The following is a 25981-nucleotide window of genomic DNA, read 5'->3' as shown; positions in this document are numbered from 1 at the left end:
ACCAAAGAAGAATGATGGGATGGAAAAGGGAAAGGAAATGGGGAAGAATGGAACAATTTCTCATTTGTTTGGAACCGGATAATAGAAGGTTAAGAAAAGTACAAGGGGGTTGAGTGTTTTTCCATGGTAGGGGGAATAATGAATAAAGAATGGAATTTTAAGTTAACGAATTCAATTTACTTAAGTGAGACACCGAATTTTATCATATAATATTATCCTAATACTATGTGATGAGATTTATCGTAAAACAATTAAGACAGTCGTTTAAGACCCAATAAAAGATGAAGTTAGTATCTCATTATATATATATATATTAGTGAAATAATTATGCTTTCATACATTATATTAATTACCAAATAAATATATTTGCGGTCAATACAAGATTCTTTTGTATTGAATTTATATATATATATATATATATATATATATATATATAAATTATTTATACTTTTGTGTATTAAATTAATTGCTAGATAAATACAACTACTCTCGTATCTGTCCCATACAATTTTTTTTTAATTACCTTTGTTTTAACTCTCAATGTTTATTGACTCTATTTCACTAAATTTTCAATTAAATCACTATGTATAAAGTTTCAAAAAAATAAAAATAAAAACATAAAAAGTGTTCTTATATTTCCTTGAGCTTATTACAAGTTAAGTAGAGAGAATTTTCTTTAATAAAAGTTATTAGTATTGTATATAGTTAATGTGAGAAAGAGGTCTACTTTAGCGATTTCGTTTCCAACCATGAAGCCATAGTATCTTAACCTCTATCAGTTTCGACCTAAAATGTTTTCAAGATAATATGTCATTTTTTAATAAATATAGTTTAAACCGGCCGAATCAACTGATTTATGAAGATGCGTAACAATATTGGACTTTAAAAAAAAAAAATTACAAACCAACCAATACATCATGTATCAATCAATATGACGAAGCATGAATCATATTAAACCCCAAAATATCTTGAACTCTAGTAAACAGTGAAATACACCATGGATGTTAGTTGTTACTGCTTAGAATTTTTTTTTTCCTTCTGGTAGGGACAGAAACCATCATCAACTTTTTGGTTGGAATGTTAAATTGACGATTTCACAGAACTATCAAAATTATTGGATCCAACAACTCTCAAATCCACCCACCTTAACCGTTATTCTTTGGATGTCAATTTTTCTTTGGATGTCAAAATCATTGTGCCCTCAGCAACACAGTGCATATATGACTTATCAACTATCAACGGCCATAAATAACGGAGTATATATATATATATATATACGCGTATATGCATGAGAGACCATGTTTGGATTTGTTTTAATTTCAAATACATTTTCCGTTTAAAGAAAATGATATTATTGTCTTAACTTCATAAAGACTAATGCTTCCTGAGATTTCTCATGAGCTCCCCTCAGTTTTTTGTTAGAATAAGACTAAACTAGAATTATATATTTAAAATATATTTTGTTCAAAAATTTATTAACAATATATCAAAAGAGTCAATCAAAATTTTACATAATTTTTCTTATCTAAATTACATCATTAACTTTGATCGATTCTTGTAATCCATTGTAAATGAATTTTTGAGCGTGAAAAAACTGATTAGGTAGACCTCACAATAGGTAGCATTAGTCCTTCATAAATATGAAAATATAACATTATATAAAATTAAGAACATTTATGTCATTTGCAATTAGAAATGATTGCTACTTCCGAGTGATGGTTGGGGTAACAATTAACATCCATAAGAAATAAAATATGAGAAAATCAGTTAAGATGGTTTAGATATGTGCAAGAAGATCTCTAAGGACCTGATTGGTAGGGATTTGGATTTTGATTTTGGCATTTTATTTTAACTCGAAATAAATCAAGTGTTTTAAATGGTAATAGGAAACATGTTTGGTAACTTTTATTTGTTACAAGATTTTTGAAAATAAAAATATGAAAAACATATTTGGTAAAAAAAATGTTGCAAGTTTGAAAAATATAATGGTTAGTTTAAAAATGTCATTAAAAAATAAAACATTATTGTTCATCGCTACAGTACCAAATGCTATAGTGCAAAAATATATAACAACACTACATTAGTGTTTTGATTTTTGGCCACTATTCACGATGCGTTTTAGCACTTTGCAAAACAAAATAGTTTTTTCAAAACACGTTTTTTTTTCCCACTATTCACTGCTACAGTACCCGACAAAAACAAAAATATAAAAAACGAAACGCATACCAAACATGCCCTAAGTGCATAGGTTAAGAAAAGTGGCATATTACACATTCAAGATAATACTAAGGTTAGTAAAGAAAGATACGATAGCACGTGGATTGAATGAAATTATGACTTTAAATATTTTATACGTATACAAAAAAGATATAATAAACACGTGATTGACTGAGATTATAACTTTAAATATTTTACAGGAACACAAAAAGATAGGATAGACAGCAGGTAGAGTGACTATGATTATGATCTTAAAAATAGCATATAATGGAATGAGATTTATGTAGCCGAGGCTAAATAATTGGAAAAGGCTGAATAGTTATTGTTGTTGTAAGAACACTTGCATCATTTTATTTAAAAATAAACCAAAAAAGGGGGAAATAATAAAGTGCATTTGTTGAAAAAATAAGTTTTGAATGAATAATTCTATCAAGATGTGTGATAAGAAATTCATGAAATCTCATTGGCTACTAAAATTAGCAAGAAGGATTTTGAGACCTGTAGATTAAAATTACAAATTTAAGAAAAGTTAATCTTAATTAGGGATTTTATATAAAGACACTCAAGGCTGCCATAAGGAGAGTGACCTTATAACTATTGCGTGTGTGTGTATAATTATAGGGTCACACATCACTAGCCATGTAAAAATTCCTTCCCAAAGAAATTATTACATGGTTTAAGAGTACATAATCCCAACCAATCACGGCACGTTCAGATTTTTATTCGCATATAGAATCATGTAAAAATTTCTCCTAATTCCAAGCCCTCATTGGACACCTTTACTTCTTGGTTTTTTTTTAACCTTTGCAACTTTACTAAAATCAATTCTTTTTTATTCTTGTTTCTTTGTACTAATATCTTATTAAACTCTTTTTATTTGATCTTGGAACCAACTGTAATGGTCACCTAATATCTTTTACTCAATTTCTTATCTAATTTTTTATAAATTTTGACTTTAGGACCAATTTTAAATTTGGGCACATAATCGGAATCCGAATTTCATAGAATATATATATATATATATAAACTTAAAATCACAAAAGTGGAATGCCTATTCCTCAAGGCCTGTCACATTCTTTCAGCTATATATATATATATATATAATCGATAAACTTAAAATCACAAAAGTGGAATGCCTATTCCTCAAGGCCTGTCACATTCTTTCAGCTCAAAGAGGGTAGAAGCAAGGGGAAAGAACTCTCCTCTCTCTCACATTTCTGCCCTAAGAAAAGAATTCTTCATTTGAGAAGAAAGGATATAAACATAGAACTACTAGTTATTCCTTTCTTTCCTTCCTCCTTTCCTTTATGCTCAACCTAACAGAAAAAACCAAACAAAAAGAAAACAAATATATACCTTATGTGGGAAAAACACACACACACACACACAAACAAAGCTTTGGCTTCATTTCCCAACAATATGGAATGGCATAAACATAATCTCATTGAAAACTTCTGAAGCCAACAACAATTCATTTTCGCTTCCCAACAAAATGGAATGCAATAAACATAATCTCATTGAAAACTTCTGATGCCAACAACAATTCATTGCTAGTTCGAACGCGTACTTTTGCCATTTTCTGAGTTAAAATGCCACCACATTAAGAACATGATAAGAGTTGCACTGGCACCACCTATAACTTCAACTATAACAAGTACTAGGAAAGATAAGGAATGACAAGATCTCCACTTTCCACCAAAAACTACATTAAAATCATCACATGGTAGAAGTAGGAATTACATAAGGAACTTCGAAAATAAAATCGAAGTTCTTCATATTCAAAAGTAGGTGAACTGATCTGCCCAACTATCAGTACTGAGTTCATTGTTCATTATCCAACAGGCGAGAAAAAAGTTATGCCCTGTGGGGGAACAGTGTTGATTAGAGCATGCCCAGCTTTGCTAGCAAGTCAACTTACTAGAAATTTCATCTTAATCTGCATCACGAAAAGATAGTTAGCACAGGAAGAAGGACTCTTCCACAGTTGTATGACAGCAAAGTCTATTTAGCATGAGAAATACCCCGTAATTTACTGATTTAGTACTCTGTTCCATTCCCAAAACAAGAAACATAAGGTACAACAAACTACAAAATAAAATAAAAATGAGTCCAAATTTCTAAAGCCTTTATTCAAAGTAAGTGTTAAGAAAAGACACCTTTTTCTGTTATCGCAATGAACACTACTACTATGTATCAGATAATGGGCTGATTCAGATTCCAGTTGGATGACCAAAGTTCAAATGGTAATAACAAACACTCATGAGACCAGTATTCTTCATACAATTTGCCAGTGGATGCCATCCGTTCAACTTCCAGTTAGACACCTTTTTCTGTTATCGCAGCGTTATATCGCCACTAACGCTAACTACTATGTATCAGATAATGGGCTGATTCAGTTTCCAGTTGGATGCCATCCATTCAATTTCCAGTTTTATATGGCTCTAGCAAAATCTAACGAAAAATGTGTTATTAATCCATTATTTTCATATGGTAGAAGTTCTGAGTTGTGTTTATGGTAGTTCGTGAGTAGGATGAGGAGATCATTCCACGTCTGTCGGGGATGCTGAGATCAGAGGCTAAGTGGAGCTCCAAGTAGCACAAGGGATTCTCCATAAAGGAGATTAAGAGAGAGAAGGCAGATTTGCTTGACACCCATGGTGGCACGAGTCCTAAAAGACCATTACTTATGGTTATAGTTAGGGTGGTGTATACGCATTTTTCAGCCCCCTTAAATGGTGGGTGTTAAGCCCTATTTATACTACTTCATTTGGGTAAGGACCATTGGTTATGAGAGCTAACTTCCTCTTTATCCAATGGTCGCTTTACCTAGGTAAGGACCCTTGGTTATGATGGTAGCTCTTTCTTTATCCAATAGTAATTCTGTGAGATATATATTTAGTGTATTATGTGGTCTCTATTACTCGAGCTCAGCTATTGGGTGTTAAACATTCTCTCCCCCTTGTGTAGATCTCGAAGTGAGGCGATTCCTTGGAACTCAGCCACCTAACCACTGATACTCAGATTCCCGTAACTGAAGATAGGGAAAGAGCCTTCCTCGGGGTTTCGCCTTCTCGGCCCCGCAGGCTCTATCCTAACTCTGTGTCTCGAGGTCCTTACAGTTAAAGGGAGCTCGAGAGAAAAATGCCCGAGGTTACGCCTACAGGAAGCAACCTCGGAAAAGAGGGGAGGAGGGGCCCATCCGACTGGAGCGGGGCGCGTCCACAATAAAGGAAGGGTAGCGACCCCTTCCTCGGCCAGTGAGTTCAGTTATAGAACGAGTAGCTCAAGGATACTGTCCTTTCAGGAGCACGCCAGATAAGTACTCGCCAGGTGTGCCTATTTTCAGAGATAGTGCCACTCAAGCAGACGTCGTGGCACGTATATCAACATTTTGCCCCCCTGCTCGAGGTCGCGAGGAGAGAGCTCAAAGCTGCGAGGAGGGAGCTTGAGCAAAAGACTGAGGTAGAGAAGGGAATTCTTTAAAGATATAAGTGAACTAACTGAGTTCCCTACGAGAGTATGAGAACAAACCCATCAAGGAAAGCTTATAAAATAGATGAGTTTACAAAGGTAAGCTAAATGAACTCTTTAAAGAAGTATGTAAATGAACTCCTCAAGGAGAGCTCATTAGAGACAAGTTTGTCTAACATAAATGAATTTGTCAAGGAAGTCAAATTTGAGGAGATGAGCTTTCTCGAGGAGAGCTCATCAAAGATGGGCGTTTTACAAAAGCGAGTCATATAAAAGTGAGGAGATTTACACAAAGGGCGAGCTGATCGAAAGAAACGCTCTAAATTAACTTTATGAAAATGAGCTTGCTAGAGAACTCAAATTTGCGAAGAAATGAACTTACTGAAAGGAATTCGTAAAGAAGTCAGTTTTTGTAAATGAGGTAAAACGAATGGAACTCGATAGAGTGGTCAGCTTTATGAAGATGTGGTTAATCGAAGGGAGCTCCCTAGAGAGCTAATTTTGTAAATGTGAGTCAACCACGGGGAGCTCAGTAGAAAAGTCAGTTTCATAAATTTGAGCTAGCTGAGGGGAGCTCAATAGAAAAGTCAGTTTGATAAATGTGAGCTAGCCGAGCTCTGCGTCTCGAGGTCCTTACAGTTAGAGGGAGCTCGAGAGAAAAATGCCCGAGGTCACGCCTGTAGGAAGCAACGTCGTAAAAGTGGGGAGGAGGGGCCCATCCGACTAGAACGGGGCGGGTCCACAGGAGAGGAAGGGTATCGACCCCTTCCTCGGCCAGTGAGTTTAGTTATAGGACGAGTAGCTCGAGGATACTCGGTCCTTTCAGGAGCATGCCAGATAAGTACTGGCCAGGTGTGCTTATTTTCAGAGATGGTGTCACTCAAGCAGACATCGTGGCATGTATATCAACATTTTGCCCCCCTGCTCGAGGTCGCGAGGAGGGAGCTCGAGCAAAAGACTGTAGGTAAAAGGAAAATATTCGTAGAGAGGATCTTAAACAACTCATTGAGGTTTATCCGTAGAGAGGAACTCCTCATTCTTTTTTTTTGTCTTTTAGCCAGAACCGAGACTGATCAGTGCTCAGCTGTCAATTATTATTTATATACATAAATAGGTGCACCTCATGGAGACTTATGTGTGTTTAAAGTTCCCTCTGGATAGCGTAGGGATCCCATGGAGATTCGTCCTTTATTATAGACAGGTGCACCCCAAGTCAATGTACTAAGTACATTTTATCCAAGTTGAGATGTTCCTCGCACAACAAAATCATATTGTTAGAAAACAGGTTGTAATAGAATGTAATAATTAATAAAATAATTCTATCTTAATTCCAATTCAGATTATGTGGTGTAATTTGCATCACTTAGTAAAGTCATGAAATAGTGCAAGATGCAGTTTTTTTTATAACAGTAATGGTAACTAGAATGAATTTTTTTTTAAACAAAATGAATTGATAATCGTACCTCTTAATTTCGACTCAACAGTGAAGAGATCGATTTATCAAGGACAAAAGCATTATGATGTAGTAATAGAAATATGACATAATGAACAACAACAACACCAGTAATAATAATAAGAATAATAATAAAAGAAAAGCGTAACTATTAGTTAGTCGAAATAAATAAAATAAAAGGGATTGAGTATAAATATTGAGAGCCGTGCAATGCTGACCCAAGGCAGGGAAGTTGTGAGAGATGTTGTCCTAAGATGCAGAGGCACCGAGAGAGAAGGTGTCGCTTTGAAGTTGCACTCGAGTTATAAGGGGTACTCGAGTGAGAGATGTATTTTGTGAGGTGCACGCTAGTCTCGATCAAACTTTGTCAAGATAGTTAAGATCAAGCACGGAAAAGGAAAACAAAGGTAATCAAACACCCTACTCGAAGGAAAAAATTTGATCTCGTAATAATTATAAAAAAAAAAAAATTCATAAGTCCCTCGAGAAGATACATAAAATATATATAGAAAGAATCCTCTTTGACAAGGCTCACAAGATTATTTTATAAAAGCCTGGTAATCCCTTTTTTTTTGTAGAAGGCTGCTAGTGTCATATCAAAGCAACTAGAAGTGCTTGTCCAAAGGGGTGCTCAAGTAGACCTGAAGCAGAGCTCAAGCTATGGCGGAACGCTAATATGAAGCATTGCTCGAGCATGCACTCGCTGATGTACGTCCTTGGAGTAGATCAGAAGGATGTCGATGTCGACATCGAGGTTGTAGTCGGCAAAAGCTTTGTCCTCTATGTGGGTTGTTCGGATTCGGCCATTGTCGAAGGCCTTGGCAATTGTTATAGAGCTTTGTTTGTGTTTTTTCAAAAGATGAGTCCAGTAATCTGACATTATAAGTGATGCACTGAATGTGTCGTTGTATATAAGAGGCTGCAAGTGTTTATTTTTTGGTAGCCTTCGAGGACCAGCTAGGTATGGGTACCTATGTACTTGTCGTACTAAGAATTTATGTGGATGGTTCGAAGAAATGCGAAGGTCCAGGCTCGAGTTCGAAAGGAGGTGGGCAGTTTACTTGAGCACTCTTGGTGATTTTGGCAACAAGTTTAGATGGATGTGAGGTGCGAGACCTCACTTCGTGAACAGCGGTCGAAGTGATAGAGGGAGGCAAGGTTCGCTGCGAGGCCTCACTTCGAGAACAATGGTCGAAGTGATAGAGGGAGGCAAGCTTCGCTGCTACTTGCAAACATAAATAAGGAAAATAATAATAAAAAAAAAGTTTGTTTCGTACGTTGGTTCAACTGGGTTTTTGGATTATGTTGATCTACATAGAGCGAACCAGGAGGAAAATTATTTTGTTGAAACGACTGGAGCTATGTTCAAGCCGCGAGGAAGTGCTAGCCGAAGCGGTGCTCGAGCAGCACGAGCTGACCTGAAACAACGATCGAGGTAATCTAAAGCATTGCTTGAGCATTTATAAGGAGAGAATTTCGTTTAAGATGAAGTGACCTCGAGGAGGTTGCCAAAGTCTCTAGAGATTAATGGGGCGAAAAGAGAGGCAGCGAGTTACAGATGCTTTGGAAATGGGGAAATCGAAGAACAACATCTGCAGCGGCAGAAGATTGAGGGGACCGAACTCGCTCTACAATTGATCAAACCCACATCAACAATCCTATGAAAATCAGAGATTATAAGGAATTTATACTATTTTCACAGATTTCACTATCACAGATAACCTAGAAAATCATTGGATTTCACTACAATCATAGATTTCAAAATATCCAGAAATAGAAAACAATAATAATAAATAAATGACTCCAACTTGAAGGCTTTGAAGATGAACAGAAGTATAAACTCTAGACACAGTCAAGATTGTGTAATTTATGTGCAAAAGATAAGTTATAGATGGGTGATGTTTGATGGTACGAAGAGGTACAAAGTTTGTGTTTAAAAGAGTTTGGCCGTCGTTCTTTGAGTGTTCGAAGAGATACCCATGCTGAGTTTAAAGGGAATCGACGGTGTGTGTCAAGTGCTCAAAGACGTAACAAGTTCTAGGTTAGAGTTTGAAAATGAGTTAGATGGTCGAGGGTTCGAATAGGTACAGGGCTCGGATTCAAAGGGAGTTGGACGACATTCTTCGAGAGTTCACAAGCATACCAAGCTCGAGTTCGAGGGAGGTCAGACAATGTTCTTTGAGGTTTCAAAAAGGTATCACACTCGAGCTTCAAAGGGGTTGGATTACGTTCCTTGTTTCGGCCTAGTCAGTTTACTCGGTTGGCAGCAAGTTTAGTTGGGTGTGAGGTGCAAGATCTCACTTTCAAAAGGGTGGTCGAGGTGGCGGTCAGAGTTAGACGAGGTTCGCTATTATTTGTAAACACAAGAAAGAAAAAAAGAAAAATAAATGAATAAATAAATTACTTTGTTGGTTCAAATGGGTTTCTTGATCATGTTTCATAGAGCCAAGCAAGGAACCAGGAGGGAAAGAAACTGAAGTTATAAATCCAGCGGAAAAGAAAGATAAAAGTGAGAAAGACCGATAGAGCTAGTCCTCAAATTAATGACCAGGTTAATTTTTTGTAAAACATCATTACTACTATATTTTTGTTCAAACAGTTGTTGGCATTGTGCTCAATCCGCCGGGCGAGCGTTGGCTCGAAAAGGAACTCGAGTAGCAAGAGGAGCAAGGTCAAAACAGTGCTCAAACCACAGAGGAATGCTAACCCAAAGCATTTCGAGCATTCAAGGAAATTTTTTTTTTATGAACACTCTTAATCCTTTGCCCCCTGTATGGTAGGAGTGTTGTCCAAACAACTTCTAGCATACAAGAGAAGATGTTTGAGACTAGATGTTTCTCAAAAGATTGGAAGCTTACTCGGCACCACAGGGAATTTTCAATGAGTATGATGACAGGCTTGACCTAGAGGGAGGACTAAGTTGTGACAAAAACTCCAAATTTGCAATGAAGGATTGAGCTCGTGGAGGAGCTCTGAGAACATAGAAATCTTAAACATGAGGACCCAAGGGAGAAGAGAGAGCATTATAGCACGAGGAAAGCTTGGACACCAGGGGGTACTTAGAATGAGAAATCAAGTGTGACACAAAGGGACCCGAGCTCGGGAGAAGAATAACAAATAAATAAATAGGAAGTAAATTTTGGGAGTCCTCAAATCATGGACAACGTTGGCAAAACTAACTATCGTTATTAAAGTGTTGGCCCGAAACAGGCTCGAGCTATGATGTAAAACTGTTACTTTAAGCTACGAGGAACGCTTATCCGAAAAGTTGCTCAAGCACTAGAGCGAGCACTAGAGTTATCATTATTATTTAAATAGGTTAATATATCCATATAGTATGTATATCATTGCACGTTGGTATAGACTCAAAGATGAAGTCTCAGACTAAACAATGTCAGTGAAAAAGATGTCAAAAGATATGTGACAACTCACTAATATAATAATGGCTGACATGGTACTGTAAAAACAGTAAAGAGAAAGAGGATTTGATGGGTAAATGACACAAAAATAAATAAATGAATTAAGATTGCCTTTTATGGGTTCAAGATGAACCTTTCCAAAGATTGACATTTACAACTGTTACGCTACATGTGCAAAATATAGGGTCAGGCAATCATTTTATATATGTGTGTGTATATATATATATATATTTTGTTAACTAGCACTATATTTACTTGTAGTTGTTATATTTTACCAGCAACAATGAATTCAGATCAGGGAGCTAATTAGACTTAACAATAATACAATGTTTAAATTGAAAACAGGTAAAGTCAGGTGCATATATAGCACATATAGCACAGGAAAAAGTTAGTTAGTCAGTTATAAAAGGTTGTGGAATAATAATAAAATAAAAGGAAGAAATTTATTTTCACTCTTGTTTTTATTTATCTATTATTTTAACTTTTATGTTGAAGTTACCAGGAGGCAATAACTAATAAACAAAGATGAGGTGTGCACAATATTTGATATAGCCAGCACATGGCGTAACAACTTGCTCTCACTACATGGTTGTCAGCTTTTATTTTAATTACCACTTATAATAATGATATAAAGACAAAAAAGATGAAGACATGACAGATACAATATTTCATCTGAGATATCAAGCAAGGGTCATCTCTCGAGGGAAGCATATGTCAGAAGGATCAAAAGTTAGGAGTAGGTCTGTTGGGTCTCCACTCTAGGGTGATGGGTAAATAAAAAAAACATGTATTACAAAGAAGAAACAAGGGACAAACATCTGAGATGCTCCTACACGAGGTGAAGTCAACATGATGAAATGCTCGAGAGCTCGAGGAGCCGATGCCTGTATGCCTTGAAACGAAGTAATTTTTTTCTTTAAGCAGATGGTGTGCCAGAAACAGTTGATGAATCATGAACAAACAATAAAATAAAATAAAAAATGAGTTTTAAAGAAACAAGAAGAGTATACAAGTCATGACATGAATATCATATTGTTGAATGTAAATGACAAAACATGGTATATCAATATAGATGAAATAAAAAATTTAAAGACTGAGCATGTCAGTTTGAAACTAGAGAGTAAGCAACAAGACAATGAGTTTGGAGTGAAATCACCGGTCATAGAAAACTTCTTCCATATCAATAAAGGGCAATCTCTAGCAAGCTCGACATTGATGGAATGCTCCTCCCCAGTGAAGTCGCCAAAATGTTGATGGTAGTTCGTGAGTAGGATGAGGATATCATTCCACGTCTGTCGGGGATGCTGAGATCAGAGGCTGAGTGGAGCTCCAAGCTAGCACAAGGGATTCTCCATAAAGGAGATTAAGAGAGAGAAGGCAGATTTGCTTAACACCCATGGTGGCACGAGTCCTAGAAGACCATTACTTATGGTTATAGTTAGGGTGGTGTATATGCATTTTTCAGCCCCCTAAAATGGTGGGGGTTAAGCCCTATTTATACTACTTCATTTGGATAAGGACCGTTGGTCATGAGAGCTAACTTCCTCTTTATCCAATGGTCGCTTTACCTAGGTAAGGACCCTTGGTTATGATGGTAGCTCTTTCTTTATCCAATAGTAATTCTGTGAAATATATATTTAGTGTATTATCTGGTCTCTATTACTCGAGCTCAGCTATTGGGTGTTAAACATTCTCTCCCCCTTGTGTAGACCTCGAAGTGAGGCGATTCCTTGGAACTCAGCCACCTAACCACTGATACTCAGATTCCCGTAACTGAAGATAGGGAAAGAGCCTTCCTCGGGGTTCCGCCTTCTCGGCCCCGCAGGCTCTATCCTAGCTCTGTGTCTCGAGGTCCTTACAGTTAAAGGGAGCTCGAGAGAAAAATGCCCGAGGTTACGCCTACAGGAAGCAACCTCGGAAAAGAGGGGAGGAGGGGCCTATCCGATTGGAGCGGGGTGCGTCCACAGTAGAGGAAGGGTAGCGACCCCTTCCTCGGCCAGTGAGTTCAGTTATAGAACGAGTAGCTCGAGGATACTGTTCTTTCAGGAGCACGCCAGATAAGTACTCGCCAGGTGTGCCTATTTTCAGAGATAGTGGCACTCAAGCAGACGTCGTGACACGTATATCAACAAGTTGTACCGTGGAATTACCTTCACATCAAAGGCATTGGTAAGTATGACTGGAATTTCTTGTGATTTGTTTGCATTTTAATTGCTTACATATAAATTTACACACTGCAAAAAGTACCATACTCTGAGTAAAAATGATTCCACCAAGTCATCATATACTAAGGTGGTTAGGTTTTATCTGCACATCCTTGGATGATAACATGTATCACAATGTGGCAAATAAGACCAAGGCATAGTCTCTATGCAAAAAATTAAAAGAGCTTTATAAAAACAACTACAACTGCGAACTAAAAAGCATGGACACGAACAAGGAATAAGTAGAAATATATAAAAAGAAGAGAAAAGAGAGAATTGCGTAAAGGCTTGAATGAGATGAATTACCCATTCACAGCTCTAGTATTTATAGATAAAATGAGCACATGCTCATATTATAAGAAATGAAACTAAATCAAATCATTGCATATTCTGTTCCTAGACATATGCGTAAATAAAGTCAAATACATGATTTGTGGCTATCATATCTCACAGATAATATGGTAAATCACATCCCATGATTTGGGCCTATCATATCTCGGCTATTATGGTAAGTTATACCATAAATCGTGGTATTATAAATGCTAACACCCCCCCTCAAGTTGGTGCGTGGATATCTGAAACGCCCAACTTGGACAATGCATTCTCAAACACAATCTTGCTAACGCCCTTTGCAAGAATGTCTGCAAGCTGCTGAGAGCTTGTGACAAATGGAGTGCAAATTTGACCAGAGATGATCTTCTCTCGAATGAAGTGACGGTCCACCTCTATATGCTTAGTCCTGTCATGCTGAACAGGATTTGTTGCTATGCTAATGGCAGACTTGTTGTCGTAGTAGAGTGAGAATGGAAGCGACACTGGAAGGCACAAGTCTGTCATCAAGGTTTTCAGCCAAAGCAACTCATCTATCCCAAGAGCCATAGCCCTATACTCTGTCTCTGCACTAGATCGAGAGACAACATCCTGCTGCTTACTGCGCCAAGTAACCAATTTACCACCAATAGTGGTACAATAACCTGAAGTAGACCTCCTATCTGAAATTGATCCTGCATAATCAGCATCTGTCCAAGCCTCAACACGTAAGTGACCATGATTAGCAAACAAAATACCACGGCCTGGACACCCTTTTAAGTAGCGAATAATCCGAATAGCTGCATCAAGGTGTGGGGCACGAGGAGAGTGCATGAATTGACTCACGACACTCACGGCATAAGCAATGTCAGGTCAAGTCATGGATAAAAAGATGAGCTTCCCCACAAGTCGTTGATACTGACCAATATCTGACAACAACTCCCCCTCAGATCAGCCAACCGATGATTCTGCTCAATCGGAGTATCAGCAGGACGAGCGCCAAGCTGACCAGAAGCAGAAAACAAGTCGAGAACATACTTACGTTGAGAGATGAAAATGCCAGTCTTGGAGCGAGCCACCTCAATGCCCAAGAAGTATCGTAGGGGACCAAGATCGTTAATCTCAAACTGACGGCCAAGATAGCTCTTAACCTCATTAATTCCGGTAGTATCATCGCCGGTAAGAATAATATCATCGACATACACAATGAGAGCAACTGTCTTACTGCCTGAATGACGTAAAAACAAGGTATGATCAGCTGCACTTTGATGGAAACCAAACTTGAGCATAGCAGTGCCAAAGCGATCAGACCAAGCTCGAGGAGACTGCTTGAGGCCATATAGAGAACAACGAAGACGACATACCATACCAGAATGAGCAGGAGAACGAAAGCCCGGAGGAGGAACTATGTACACCTCCTCCTGCAAATCACCATTAAGAAAGGCATTCTTGACATCTAACTGAAATAGAGGCCAAGATCGAATTGCAGCAACGGAAAATAATACACGGATGGTATTCATCTTGGCAACAGGGGCAAAAGTCTCTTAATAATCTATGCCATAAGTCTGAGCATAACCCTTGGCAACCAATCGGGCCTTGTAACGAGCAACTGACCCATCTAGATTATGCTTGACTGTAAACACCCAACGACAACCCACAGCCTTTCGTCCAATTGGAAGCGGAACCATGTCCCAAGTCTGATTTTTCTCAAGTGCTTGTAGTTCTTCTGTCATAGCATCACGCCATTGAGGTTGTGCTAGCGCATCTGCAACACTGGAAGGAACAAGAACCGAGGCAACAGAAACAAGAAAACTCTGATAGGAGGGTGAGAGAGCATAATCAGAAACAAAATTAGAAAGAGGGTAAGTACAAGAACATTTATCCTTTCGAAGAGCAATGGGGCGATCATCAAGCGAAACAATAGCTTGAGAAGGCGGAGCTGGTGCCGAAGGAATAGGGCAGTCGATCGTGGGAGTAGAAGCTTGTACCTGTTGTCTAAGATTATAAACCTGTGAAAAAGGAACAATTCCCCCTGCTGGAGGGGTATCACGAGGAGGAATTATAGAAGAAGAAACAGGTAATGGTAGAGGAGTTGAAGACGGAAGAAGGTGATCATCCATTATATTCAATGGGAACCATACACTCTGAGAACCAACTAAACCACTATAGTATGGTGTATGCTCAAAGAAAGAAACATCCATGGATATAAACCGCCGACGACTGGGAGGATGGTAACACCTATAACCTTTTTGAGAGTGAGAATAGCCTAAAAACACACACTTCAAAGCCTTAGGGTCAAGCTTTGTACGAGTTTGCCCCAACTGCTGAACAAAGCACACACACCCGAAGACTCGTGGAGGAATCAAAAATAGAGATGAATTGGGATGTAAGATTGAGAGTGGGGCTGCAAAGTTAAGAATCCTAGAAGGAGTCCTATTAATGATGTAAACAACGGTAAGAATTGCATCTCCCCAAAATGACTGGGGAACATTCATACCAATGCAGATTGCTCTGGCTAAGTCAAGGATGTGGTGATTCTTTCTCTCATAACGACCATTCTGTTGAGGAGTTTTAACATTAGCCAGCTGATGCGCAATCCCAAATTCTGTACATAACCGTTGTACCTCCCCATAAGTGTACTCTGTACCCTGGTTAGATCTGAATTTTTTAATGGTACAACCAAATTGAGTCTGAACCATTGTCATAAAATTTTTAAAAATGGTGTATACCTCATTTTTGGTTTTCATAAGATAAACCCAAGTAACATGACTATGATTATCAATGAACAACACAAAATATCGAAATCCAAGACTAGAAGTAACTGGGCAAGGACCCCACACATCTAAATGAACAAGATCAAAAGGTGTTAAAGCAGATTTATTACTACTAGCAGGATAATTAGAACGAAAATGTTTAGCCATATGACATGTTTCACAGGATAAATCTGACACTGCCACGTTACAAAATAAGGAAGGAAATAAATGTTTCAAATAACTAAAAGAAATATGCCTAAACGCATGTGCCAACGCATAAGCTGGGCTTTATTAGATGAAACAATATTAGAAAATGAAGCTGAATGTGCTTGCGGTGACAAAGGAGCATCCAACAGGTATAAACCATCCACTTCACGCCCACTGCCAATCGTCCATTTCGACACCAGATCCTGAAAAATAGAATGAGAGGGAAAGAACGTTACACTACAATTTAATTGTTTGGTAACGCTACTAACAGAAATAAGATTTGTAGTCAACTTTGGAACATGAAGTGTATTTGACAAAGTTAATGAAGGAGTAACTGATATGTGACCCTTCCCAGCAATGGAAGATGGAAAGCCATCCGCAAGGCGGACCTTGCATTGGCCAGAGCAGATACTACAAGATTGGAAGAGTGAGGACATACCAATCATATTGTCTGAAGCACCAGAATCAATAATCTATAGTGTTGAAGATGTAGATACGCTATGTGCAGATGCAATAGTACCTGAGTGGGCATAAGTGGAGGTTGGCTGAGATGATGCCTCCATTTGGTTGAAGAATTGCTTGAACTTGTCCAAATCAGCTTAAGTCAAGGTAACTGTGGCAGAAGATGTAGAGGCAGGGTTGTCAGGAGTTGACAACGAGACTGGTTGTGTAACAGAATGTGCAGAGGATCAAGGCTGTTGTTTCTGTTGCGATGGACGTCCATGTAGAGCATAACAACGAGATTTGATGTGACCAATTTTTCTGCAATGGTCACACCTTCCACGTTGTCGTCCCAGAGGAGGACCGGTGGTAGTGCTTTGAACTGACTGGGATGGTGAAGTTCTTGAAAGGTTGGGAATCCGAACTGCCATAGCAGAACGATCAACAGAAGCAACACCTAATGGATGAGTCCGGCGGCTCTCATCTGACAACACATAGGAATATGCATCCTCAAGAGTAGGGAATGAAGATAAGCCCAATAAATGAACACGAGCATACTCAAACTCGTCGTTCAACCCGGCAAGAAACTGAAACACTCAATTCTTCTCCACAATTCCCGCATATAAAACTGCATCATCTGGATCCTTCCAAAAGTGGAAGGAATCATAATATGACATCTCCTCCCAAATAGCACAAAGCTTGGCGATGTAACCTGAAACTGTCAAGTCACCCTGAGAAATCTTGGTGATATCTCGCCCCAGCTGGAAAATTCGTGCATTATTCTGCCTCTGAGAATAAGTGCGTTGAACTGAATCCCAAATCTGCTTAGCAGTCTTCATAAACATATAGCCAACAGCTATGTTTGGTTGCATCGAATTGACTAGCCAAGACATAACTATAGCGTTATCTGCAAACCACTGTGGATATGCCTTCTCTGACTCAGCTGGCTCTTTCTCAAAACCAGTAATATAGCCAATCTTGCCTTTGCCACCAATGAACATCTTAGCAGACTGTGCCCAAATCAAATAGTTGGAACCATCCAACTTCACTGTGGTGATTTGAAGTCCTGGATTTTCTGATGAGTTGGTGGGAAAAATGGCACCACCACCCACAGAACGTGAGCCAAGAGAATTAACAGTCGAGGATCCTGAATCTGCCATAATCTGTCACATGACAATAAAAAGAACTCCAAAAACACCACAAATTCTGTTAATAAATCAAAGGGTCTCCTCAGACCATAAAAAATGTCTCCTCAGACCATTCCTGAAAAATCCAAATACATACCTTTTTTAAGGAGCGCTGCCCGCTTACATATAGCAAGACAGCCTCCTTCTTAATATTCGGAACCTCTTTGTAAATTATTTTTTTTTTTACCCAAGCCATTCTAGGTGTTGGAAACCAACTATCCCAATTTACCCAACCCTAGAAGAGTGAAAAAGAAATTGTAAAACTTAAAAATACCTATTTTTTATCACAAAACAGCAACACAGGAAAACATGTGTAGGCAACGTCACACGATGTCACAAACAGCCTAAGGTAGCTGTCGCACAGGTAACATGGCTGCTGAAAGGTGTGGAAAGGTGTTGGCTGTGATTCCAAGTAGAAATATATAAAAAGAAGAGAAAAGAGAGAATTGCATAAAGGCTTAAATGAAATGAATTACCCATTCACAGCTCTAGTATTTATAGATAAAATGAGCACATGCTCATATTACAAGAAAGGAAACTAAATCAAATCATTGCATATTCTATGCCTAGACATATGCGTAAATAAAGTCAAATACATGATTTGTGGCTATCATATCTCACAGATAATATAGTATATCACATCCCATGATTTGGGCCTATCATATTTCGGCTATTATGGTAAGTTATACCATAAATCGTGGTATCATAAATGCTAATAGTATACGACAAAGATACGTGAACACGTTAAATTCTAAAAAGTAGGACACGGACACGGGCGCGGACACGGCATATATAGATATTAATTTTCATTAATTTATCTATTGACTAAGACAATTACAGAGCTTTACTTAATTTACAATTTCTATACTAAAGTTACATAAGTTTGAAGATTAAACATTTCAAATATAAATAAATATACATACATTATATGATAGTAATCTCTATTCTTGTCATCGTAGTTATGTTTTTGTTTATTACATACTGTGACCTGCCAATTTTTTAAAGAAAAAGAGGTTGAACACTATCATGTATGTTTTTAATGTTGATTCTAGGATTGTCATGTGTTTGTTTTATATAAAACCAAGAATGTGGAATGTGTTGGTCAAGTGTTCAAAATGTGTTGACCAAGTGTTCGAGATGTGTCGGCCAAGTGTCCAATATGTGTAGTCCGAGTGTCCGAAATAATAAAATTTATTTTTAAATTTGGACATGGCCATGAAGTGTCAGACATGTGTTATGGAGTGTCCATAAAATGTCGGTGTCCAACACAGTGTCCGATACACGGACACGGCACCTTCGTAGAAGTGTCCGTGCTTCTTAGTCTATGAATAAAACTTTCCTCATGAAGAATCTTTTGAACTTATATAAAGAGAGTACTCCTATTATTGAACTTGTATGAAGACTTGAGACAGTAGAGAAGCCTGAACCATTTTTGGATGCTCTGATTGATTTGACTCTAGTTCCTATACCCATGGAGCATGATAATGGTAGAGAAGATGTACTTAAAGATCGTGGTGATACAGGGGATGTTGATGCTCCCACCAATAGTAATGATCCAGTATTATAGAAAGATCAATTACCTGGAGAACTACCAGGATGGAAACATACTCGGGTTGAGAAGATCCACTAAAGAGTACCTATTACCTAGGAGTATATGAATTGCTTACAAATAGGGAAGAACCAGAGAGCTATCAGGAGGCAAATGACACATGATCAGAAAGAACGGTGGTTGAAAGCCATGCAGGAAAAGATGAAATCTTTGCATTAGAACCACGTATAGACAGTAAATTTCCTAAAGGACAAAAGGGCACTCAAGGACAAGTGGGTGTATGGATTGAAGATTGAAGAAAACAACTCCCATCAAATGTATAAAGAAAGACTGGTTGTGAAAGTATTCAGTCGAGAAAAGGGGTGATAGACTTTGACGAGATTTTCTTATATGTAGTGAAGATGTCACCCATTTGAGTCATTCTTGGTTTAGTTGCTCGTATAGACTTAAAGATTAAACAGCTTGATATGAAGCTTGCCTTTCTCCGTGGTGACTTGAAAAGGAGATCTATATGGAGCAACCACAAAATTCCGAAATTTAGAAAAAGATACTCTTATTGGCAAACTAAAGAACTTTTATGGGGTAAAAGAGTCACTTAGGCAATGGTACAAGAAGTTTGACTCATTTATGAAGAAGCGCGAAAAGATAACTTTAGGCCATTGCGCATTTGCCAAGATTTCTCATATGGAGACTTTGTTATTCATTTTCTCTACGTTGATAATTGGCCGTGACATCAGTAAAATTGAGATGCTGAAGAAGGAGATGTGTGAATCCTTTGCCCTGGACTTGGGAGTTGGGACCAATGAATAAATTTATTGGCATGAGGATTACCCATAACAGATCGGCCACAAAGCTGTGGCTATTGACGAAAAATATATTGAAAAGGTCTTGAAAGGTTATATTAAGTCAAAGCAAAACCAGTTAGCTCTCTTCCCGCTGATCACTTCATTTAAGGCCCTACACAAGGTCCTAGTGAGGAAGTGAAAGAAAAAATTGAGGGAGTTTCTTATGTTTCTAAAGTATGCAGTCTGCTGTATGCAATGTTGTGTACAAGGCAGAAAGAGCTTGTATAGTTGGTGTTATCAACAGGTTCCTCTCTAACTGTCACAGAGAATTCTGGGCTGCAACAAAATGAATTTTCAGGTATCACAAGGGCACCAGGGTTTATCTTTGTGCAGGAAATAGTAAAACTAGTTTAGAAGGGTATACAGATACAGATAGGCTAGATTTATCAATTTCGATACTTGATCACTATTGCAGAATGAGCGGTATTGTGGCAATCCAAATTACAGAAATGCATTACTCTTTCAACTACATAAGCTGAGTTTGTAGTTGCTCTTTCTACTACTAAAGCTGCATATGCAGCAGCAACAAAAGCTTGCAAGGAGATGCCATGGATGAAAAGATTTCTAAAAAAATCAGGGATAAAGCAAGAGATCCATCTTAGCAAGAATCAAAGTTCTCAATCAATTCGGAGCACATATAATTGAGATGGGTTTGACACAAAGTTGTGGAGTGAGAAAAGAAAAAAAAAAATACATGCTAACAAGAATGGCTCAAATTTGATAACCAAGAGATTACCCAAGGAAACTATAAAGCTTGTAAAATTATGATGGGAATGGTGGACCTCTGCACAAGTCCCGAGGGGAAAATTTGTTGGGTATTCCTCATATGTAGAGGAAGTGGACTCAGGCTTAAGCTCAATTGCCTTGCGCCCATGGGGAAGTTTGAGCCCATATAAAACTCATTCCATTCCGTACTTATTCACACATGTGAGGGTGCAGATATCTATAACATGTTTCACCATTGGTGTTTAGTTTAGCTTCCTTGGGAAGATTCCCACATATAGTATGTGCAATCAGCTGGGTAGGTGATATTATGGAGGATATAACAGATTGTATGAGAGGAGAAAACGCTACTCCGGTGAGAAAAAAAGTGAAAAATAGCAGTCCACTTCCAGTATCAATCAAAGGTGATTCGGTTTATGATCAAGCTTTAGGAGATTGCATATGATGTTGCCATGTTGGAAGCACGACATCCAACTGTTGGATTCCCATTTGGGCTGTCTAACAGTACTTTTCCTGTAACCATTTCCAGCCCCACGCTGATGAGATTTTCACATTCTTTATGTTGAAATCCAACTAATTAGGAGAAGTATACTCATCGCTGTTATCTTTGTTAATGATGAAATTTATTCTCTTACTGAATATACATTGTAAACGCATTATTTTCATATAGTGATGAATCTAGTTGAAAATGTCTCATGTTTTTTCCTTTCACATCAAAGAATTTTTTTCATATAAAATTTGGCGTCATTGTTGGAATTTCTTGTACATTTTATTTGCTTCCATGTATATTTGTTCTCTCTCTTCCCAACAAGGTTTCACAACTTTTTAAGTATAGTAAGCATTTAGGTATAGTAAGCATGTTTGTATAATCTAGTTGTATGTACACAAGGGCAGGCTATCTAAAGTGTGATGCATTTAAAAGTATAGGTCTATGTCTGTGCACATTTATTATTGTGACATCAGATGTTGATTCAGTTCAGTCAGCCAATTGAACAGAGGTTAGCCAACCTGCTCTCTTTGTCCAAACATCCAGCAGTTAGAGAACCACTTCAAGTTGTCAATGCATCTAGCACTTGGGAGAACCAATAAAAAAGGCTGTTTGGGGGATTATCCTGAGTTATAAATAAATAAATCAACCCAATGACTCAAAATAGTGTATGAAAACCATAACTAATGATTGGTGATCACTGTTCCAGTAGCCAAGCAGACACAATATAGATTGCAGCCTAGCTTAACCAGGATTAAGCATTCCAACTGGAAACCAGAAAAAATAGACACAGGGATAAGACATACCTTTCTAGTGGAGAAAATTTTGAACTAAACCGTATTCGTCCCCAGCGACAACTGTATATTGGATGTTTCACTGTCACCCTGACAAGGTTGTCATTAAACATATTGAGATAAGACACAATTAAGAGGTGCATTCTTATTGAGAGGAGCATATAGCAACTTGACAAATGTAGAAAGGGCAAAAAAAAAAAAATTCTAAGATAACACTTACAGTGCTGGATAACTGGTCTCTTATACAATACATGGACCTCAACATTGTTTCCAGGGTATCTTTAGCCAACTGGAACTTCACATCCATCTCCCCAGGGTTAGACTGTGCATCATTTTGGAGCTGCACAAAGCCACAAAATACTGAAAATATTTATATGCACATAGAATCAGGTCTGTCCACTTTGCAGTTCTTTGTGTTTACTTCCATTTTTTTCCAAAACTTCTATTTTATTTCAAATTGGTCTGAATTGTAAGAGAAATATGTGAAGCAAGTTGTATACAAAAAGGCCAACTTGTTAAGAGACCTTCAAATTGATAACTGCCACTTTGCAGTTCTTTGTGTTTACTTCCATTTTTTTCCAAAACTTCTATTTTATTTCAAATTGGTCTAAATTGTCAGAGAATTATGTGAAGCAAGTTGTATACAAAAAGTCCAACTTGTTAAGAGACCTTCAAATTGATAACTGCCACAGGGTCTGTCAATTCTTCAACCTGGGTTGCCATATTCCATGTCATTGACTTTAAACGGGGCAAAGTAACCTGAATAAGATTTGTAGAAAATTGAAACTGTTGAACCAATGTACTACAAGTAGATCAATGCAATAGCACATATCGTAGTTGAATTTATGACCTGATCCTTGAGTACTTCTTGCCGCCATTCTCTTTGAAACTTTTGCAGTAACAGTGTTAACAGTCTCTGTAACTCAGGAAGGACCTCAACGGGAAACAACTTTTGAATCTCATCCTTATTAATATTCTGATATACACACCTGCGGATCAACATGCGAAGGCATACCAAAAGCTGCATATTATAGAAGTAAATTCTTTCAGCACTGTCAAGTTGGATAGAGTTAAAAGCAGCAACATAAATTGAAAGCCCTAAACATCATTGTGCTTCTTAAAGCATCGTACCAATACAAACAGAACAAACAAAAACAATTTTTCCAGTACTATCAACACATTTAAGGTTAATGATTTTTCTTATACCTTGGGAACAGAGTTTATTTTCACCCAATTCCTTCCATTTAACTTAAATACGGTATAAATCAGCAGCTTCAACAATGAACTTAAAGTCCCAAATTCTGACTATTACACTCAATTTGACTTGGTTCAACTTAAAGCCCATTTAAAGGGTATGCAAGAATTCCTTGCTTCTAGGAGACATAAGCTATTTAATTTTTTTTATCAGACACTTCTTGCATAAATCTATATCTATATATCAAAAAAACATTGGACTTCTTTAGAGCCCCAATCCGACACTTCACATCTTTCCTCACCACCAAATCCCAAATCCAAATTAGTGGCTTCCATGAATTCTTAATATATCTTATTATTTCAGGCCTATATTTCAAACAATTCCTATACTAAAGCATATTACTCAACATGGGATTAGTATAAAGAGCTTGGAATATAAACTGGGTAAAGTTACAAATAAAAATCCAGTCATGGTTTATTCAGTAGTCCTAAAACACAATCAGCAACACCATGACATTCATATGTGTGTATGTGTTTGTGTGTATATAAATAGGGAGAGAGAGAGAGAGAGGGAAAGAGGGTTGTACTGTACAGGATCAAGGTCAGAATCATGTTGAAGTTGAAGCATTTCTCGGATGATATCGCGGTCAGCATCATCTAGACCAGTCTCGCGAGTTCTCCAAAGGGCTTGAAGAATGTATTCAACTGATTCTTTGGAGTTGGCTCTCACCAGCAGTGGTAAATGGCCCCACAGACTATGCTCCATAACAAATTCTTATTTCTCTCTATCCAGCAATTTGTTCCCTAGGAAGAGAATAAATGAACCCAAAAAAAAATATACACTGTCTTTTACTTGATTATTTGAAAGAGTATGTATCAAGAATGATAGCACACAAAATACCCTCACGCATTTTACATAAAGGTCATCCATAAAGAAGAACAATATGATGGTGACACTAACTTATGTTTTACTAATATAATTAGGGTTTAATAGCCTAGCTTCTATTGTGAGGAAAGGCATCTTAAATATTTTACAAAATTCATAGAAAGTAAGCATATACTGATGAAGTTGGCATTTAAATTTGTGATGAATTGAAGAAACCAATTAAGGGACAAATACACACATACACACACAGATAGATACATAGAAAACAAACAAAATTTCACAAATAAAAAAGGGGTTGGAGAAGCAAAGAAACAAATGAATTCTGAAAAAAGAACTACTAGAAGTCTAGAACCAAAAATTGCTAATGTCAGAAAGTAACCCACAAAAAACGAGAGAGAAACCCAGATGAAAACCACAACTCGTGATGCTACTACTACTACTACTACTACAACTACTACTACAGGAGAAGTCAAAACAACCATTGAAGCAAAAACTGGTTCTGAGTTGAAACTTACAATGAACGAACACCTTGGCCAAAATCAAGCACAGTTATGCGTGTGTGTATATATATATATAGATATATCTATAGAGAGAGAGAGAGAGAGAGAGAGAGAGAGAGGCTATTGAAATTGGTAGGGGGAAACACGGACAACAGGAAGAGGAAGGATGTGGAATTGCAGAGGTCGGTCCACCGTAAGCTTATGGTGAGTGTCAAAGAGGAGGAGAAGACACTTGGAAAGGTATCGGGACAGTGTAGGAAGGTAAAGAATTACAAGGGTATTTCCGTAAAACAACATGCTAAAATCAGGGGCAAAAAGGGTCAAAAAAAATTTGGACCATTTCTCGATTTGTGCGTGTCATCCTTGCGCAGGGGCCATGCTAATCTTCTCTGTATCGTTCCAATTTTATCGTATTTCTGATCACACCATATATTAACTCTAAAGACTTCAGCTTTTTTATCGATGTGGGACTTTCTTTGTTTTAGACCCTTATTACACAACCTAGTAAACCTATAACTCTGCCCTATATATATAGTCTACAAACTTTTGTAATGCATTTATATTCTCATCATCACGACTCATTTATCTATATCGATCTCGTAATTTGTGCCTAGTATAGCGTTTGGATGTAAAGAAACAAGTGGAAACAAAACATACTGACACGTTCTATACATTTACATACGTTAGATATTCTATAGAGTTTAATGTATAATGTGATTGTTCTTAAGAGTATATACTTAATTATAATTAAAATTAAAGGCAATACGGTGAAAAAAAAAAAAAGTTTTCATCCATGTAAACCTCCTTTAATATCAATTAAAAGTAATTTGCTTAAAAAATTATATAACATTATGTAGGAATTGTTGAAATTTTATCACTTCAATGTGGCATATATATATATATATATATATATATATATGCTATACTAGATACATCTATGAAGATGGTTTTAAGAAATTAATTAAAAGGTGATCCAATATTAAGTGCACCTAGTATATAAAATACTAAAAGTGTAAGGATAAATACACTTATAACCAATTTGAGTTGCATACTCTTCAATTAAACTAAGTGATCAATACTTCACTAATGTAATTGGAGTTATTGGTCACTTAATGAAGAGTTAAGTGATTCTTTAATAACTCTTGAAGTTAGCGTTCACTTAATGAACAATTTATGAAGAGTTAGAGTTAATGAAGTCTAACTCTTGGTTTCTTATGTAAATCTTAAAGTCTTTGATTTGAAGGCTAACAATGGACTAGGATTATATAAAAGTCACAAACCATACTCTCTCATTGCGTAACTTGTGAAATGAAACACCACATTTAGTACCCATTAACTATAG

General features: G+C 37.3%; 1 non-coding gene across 1 annotated transcript; it reads right to left on the bottom strand.

The window, feature by feature from the left end:
- Positions 1–24964: 24964 nt before the first annotated feature.
- Positions 24965–25070, bottom strand: LOC132287252 (U6 spliceosomal RNA). The gene has a single exon (XR_009472969.1). It is a non-coding gene; the product is annotated as a U6 spliceosomal RNA (small nuclear RNA).
- Positions 25071–25981: the final 911 nt, after the last annotated feature.

This window comes from Cornus florida, unplaced genomic scaffold (genome assembly GCF_030987335.1).
Source record: "Cornus florida cultivar Cherokee Brave unplaced genomic scaffold, ASM3098733v1 CherokeeBrave_3.0.0_Hap2_Chr11, whole genome shotgun sequence".
NCBI lineage: Eukaryota > Viridiplantae > Streptophyta > Magnoliopsida > Cornales > Cornaceae > Cornus > Cornus florida.
This window is presented reverse-complemented; position numbering and strand designations above follow the sequence as displayed.